The sequence below is a fragment of the Passer montanus genome, unplaced genomic scaffold (genome assembly GCF_014805655.1).
Source record: "Passer montanus isolate IOZ18808 unplaced genomic scaffold, ASM1480565v1 scaffold1145, whole genome shotgun sequence".
Taxonomy (NCBI): domain Eukaryota; kingdom Metazoa; phylum Chordata; class Aves; order Passeriformes; family Passeridae; genus Passer; species Passer montanus.
This window is the reverse complement of record NW_024358113.1, coordinates 1-4,232: the sequence shown is the minus strand read 5'-3', so window position 1 is coordinate 4,232 and position 4,232 is coordinate 1. Positions and strand designations below refer to the sequence as shown.

Below are 4,232 nucleotides of genomic sequence, written 5' to 3'. Positions count from 1 at the left end.
CACAGGTGGGGGACAAAATGGGGCTGGGGGGGCAGGAAATGGGGCTGGGGGGGCACAAAATGGGGCTGGGGGGGCAGGAAATGGGGTTCAGGGAGAGTTTGTGGAGCTCTGAAGGGTTTCTGGGGTCCCATGGGAAGTTTTGGGGTGCCAGGTGAGGTTTTTGGGGTGACCTGACCAAAGTCAGCCAGTTTGAGGTCCCCCCGGCGACTCAGCAGTCCTGGTAACGTCTATGGGTTTTTTGGGGTTTTATGGATTTCTGAAGGGATTTTGGGGGTTTTTGGGGTCCCAGGGGAGGTTTTTGGGGTGCCCTGACCGAAGTCTGCCAGTTTGAGGTCGCTGCGGTGGCTCAGCAGTCCTGGGAAGGTTTATGGGATCCTGGTAACGTTTATGGGGTTTTGGTGGTTTTATGGGGTTTTGAGGTCCCGGGTGGGGTTTTTGGGGTCCCAGGGGACGTTTTTGGGGTCCCAGAGAAGGTTTTGGGGTGGCAGGTGGGGTTTTTGGGGTGCCCTGACCGAAGTCAGCCAGTTTGAGAACCCCCCAGCGGCTCAGCAGTCCTGGTAACGTCTATGGGTTTTTTGGGTTTTATGGATTTCTGTAGGGATTTTGGGGTCCCAGGGGAGGTTTTTGGGGTCCCAGGGGAGGTTTTGGGGTCTCAGGTCAGGTTTTTGGGGTGCCCTGACCGAAGTCAGCCAGTTTGAGGTCCCCCCGGCAGCTCAGCAGCAGGTTCTGGGAAGGTTTATGGGATCCTGGGAAGCTTTATGGGTTTTTGGTGGTTTTATGGGGTTTTGAGGTCCCGGGTGGGGTTTTTGGGGTCCCAGGGGAGGTTTTTGGGGTGCCCTGACCGAAGTCAGCCAGCTTGAGGTCCCCCCGGCGGCTCAGCAGCAGGTTCTGCGGTTTGAGGTCGCGGTGCAGGACCTTGTGGCGGTGGCAGAAGGCCAAACCCCGCAGCAGCTGGAACAGGAAGAGCTGCCCCCGCCCCAGGGGGACATCAGCACCCGGGGACAGCCGGGGACACCCGGGGGGACACCCAAGGGACATCCAGAGACACCCAAGGGACACTCGAGGACACACAGGGACAGACAGGGACACTTAGGGACATCCAGGGAGAACCATGGACACCCAGGGGACACCATGGGGACATCCAGGGACACCTGAGGACACCTGGGGATACCCAGGGGACACCCAGGGACAGACAGGGGACACCCAGGGGACCCTCAGAGATACCCAGGGGACACCCGGGGGACACCCAAGGACAGTCAGGGGACACCCAGGGTACATCTAGGGACAGACAGAGACAGACTGGGGACATCCAGGGGACCCTTGGGGACACCCAGGGAGGGACACCCCAAGACATCTAGGGGACACTTGGGGACACTTGGGGACACACAGGGACAGACAGCGGACACTCGGGGACAGACAGGGACACCCAAGGGACATCCAGGGACACCCAGGGGACACCCAAGGGACACCCCAAGACATCTAGGGGACACTTGGGGACACTTGGGGACACACAGGGACAGACAGCGGACACTCGGGGACAGACAGGGACACCCAAGGGACATCCAGGGGACACCCAGGGACACTCAGGGACATCGTGGGACACCTTGGGGACAGCCAGGGACAGTCCCAGTCCTTCTGTGGCTCCACAGATCCCCCAAATCCCCCCAAAAATCCCCCAAAACCCTCCCCAAACCCCCCAATATCACCTCTAAATCCTCTGAAATCCCCCCAAAACCCCAAAAATCCCCCCATGGAGAGCGGGAGGGGGACCCGGGTGACACCGGGAAGGGACCCAAGGGACACCGGGGAGGGGACAGCACGGTGGCAGGGGGGGGGGAGCGGGACGGGGACGCAGGGAGGGGGTGGCACCGCAGTGTCCCCACCTGCCAGCGGCCGCGGTGGCGGCCCAGGTGTGTCAGGGGCGAGTGGCAGCGCAGCTCGGCGCCGCGCGGGGACACGAAGGCCACCAAGGCGCGCGCCAGGGACTCCATCCCGCCCCGCAGCGACCACTGGCTCCAGCGCTCGGCCCGAGCCCGCTGCGCCAGCCCCGCCGGCGGCCCCGCCTCGCTGTCACCTGCGGCCACACCTGCGGCGACACCCGCGGCGACAACGTGACAACGCGCGGGGGGACCCGCGGTGTCCCCGCGGTGTCCCCCGTGCCAGCCCTCGCTGGATCCCAGGGGTCCCCACCCTGTCCCCAGCCCCGTGTGTCCCCACCCTGTCCCCAGCCCCCCACGGTGTCCCCTGTCTCAGCCCCATAGGATGGACCCGTCCAAGGGGTGGCACCTGGGGGTCCCCGTGGTGTCCCTCTGTCCCTGTGCCCGCCAGATGCCAGCGCCAGCCCCAGCAGTGTTCCTGCAGTGTCCCCACCGTGTGGCAGTGCCAGCCCCAGCAGGACAGCCCCAGCAGTGTCCCCAGGGTGTCCCCAGTGTCCCACCGTGTGGCAGTGCCAGCCCCAGCAGTGTCCCCAGGGTGTCCCCAGTGTCCCACCGTGTGGCAGTGCCAGCCCCAGCAGGACAGCCCCAGCAGTGTCCCCAGGGTGTCCCCAGGGTCCCACCGTGTGGCAGTGCCAGCCCCAGCAGGACAGCCCCAGCAGTGCCAGCCCCAGCAGTGTCCCCAGGGTGTCCCCAGTGTCCCACCGTGTGGCAGTGCCAGCCCCAGCAGTGCCAGCCCCAGCAGTGTCCCCAGGGTGTCCCCAGGGTCCCACCGTGTGGCAGTGCCAGCCCCAGCAGGACAGCCCCAGCAGTGCCAGCCCCAGCAGTGTCCCCAGGGTGTCCCCAGTGTCCCCAGGGTGTCCCCGGTGTCCCCAGTGTCCCCACCCTCGCGGATGGCCGTGCAGGGTGCCCCCTCCTCGTGCTCCAGCCGGATTTCCTTCAGCGCCACCAGGTTCTCGGTCAGCTTGCTGCGGCCCTTGTACACCGTGGCGTACGTGCCCTGGGGACAGGGGGACATGGGGACATTGGGACATTGGGGACATCATCAGGGACATTGGGGACACCTGTACACCGTGGCGTACGTGCCCTGGGGACAGCAGGGGACATGGGGACATTGGGGACATCATCAGGGACATGGGGACACACTGGGGACATTGGGGACATCATCAGGGACATTGGGGACATCAGGGACAGCAGGGACACCTGTACACCGTGGCGTACGTGCCCTGGGGACATCATCAGGGACATTGGGGACAGCAGGGACATCAGGGACATCATCAGGGACATGGGGACATCATCAGGGACATGGGGACATCGGGCGACACAGGTGACAGATGACACTGGTGACACAGGTGACAGGTGATACGCAAGTGATACAGGTGCCAGGTGACACTGGTGATACAGGGGACAGGTGGCACAGGTGACAGGTGATGCACAGGTGAAAGAGAACACAGGTGACACAGGTGACACACAGGTGACAGAGTTGACAGGTGACACACAGGTGACAGGTGACACAGGTAACAGGTGACACAGGTGACAGGTGGCACAGAGGTGACAGAGGTGACAGCACAGGTGACAAGTGACACACAGGTGGCACAGGTGACAGGTAGCACAGGTGACAGGTGACACAGGTGGCACAGAGGTGACAGAGGTGACACACAGGTGACAGGTGGTGGCAGCGGTGCCCCGTGCCTCACCTCCCCCAGTTTGTCCAGTTTCACGTAGGTCTCCAACTTCCCGAAGCCGATTTCCGACTGCAGAGAGGGGCCGGTTACTGGGAGGGCTGGGGGGCCCGGCCTCCCGCCCTGTACTGGTCTGTACTGGTTTGTACTGGTCTGTACTGGTCTGTACTGGTTTGTACTGGTCTGTACTGGTTTATACTGGTCTGTACTGGTCTGTACTGGTCTGTACTGGTTTGTACTGGTCTGTACTGGTCTGCACTGGTCTGTACTGGTTCATACTGGGAAGCAGCAGCAGAAGCCCCTGGAGAAGGAGGCTCAGCAGCCTCCCCCACGCAGCCGAGGGGCGCTGAGCAGCGCTTGTCAGTCCCTGTCCCTCCATACTGGTTTATACTGGTCCATACTGGTCCGTACTGGTCTGTACTGGTTCATACTGGGACGCACCAGGGAGACGCGGCGCAGGCGGCGGCTCAGGGGCCCGGGCAGCCCCAGCCCCCCCTCGGGCAGGCGGGTGTCAGCGGGCAGGGACAGGCGCTTGGTGACGTCCTGGGGACAGGGACAGGGACAGGGACAGGGACAGGCCAGCGCCCCCAGTGACACCAGTGCCCCCAGTGACACC

The 4,232-nt window shown here is 63.6% G+C and overlaps 1 long non-coding RNA gene across 1 annotated transcript; it reads right to left on the bottom strand.

Annotated features, from left to right (window-relative positions):
- Nucleotides 1-803: 803 nt before the first annotated feature.
- On the bottom strand, nucleotides 804-4,210 carry LOC120496427. Its single transcript, XR_005626300.1, has 4 exons — nucleotides 4,058-4,210; nucleotides 3,632-3,688; nucleotides 2,820-2,934; nucleotides 804-966 (listed from the first exon to the last, which is right to left on the bottom strand). It is a non-coding gene; the product is annotated as an uncharacterized LOC120496427 (long non-coding RNA).
- Between the last annotated feature and the right edge of the window lie 22 nt (nucleotides 4,211-4,232).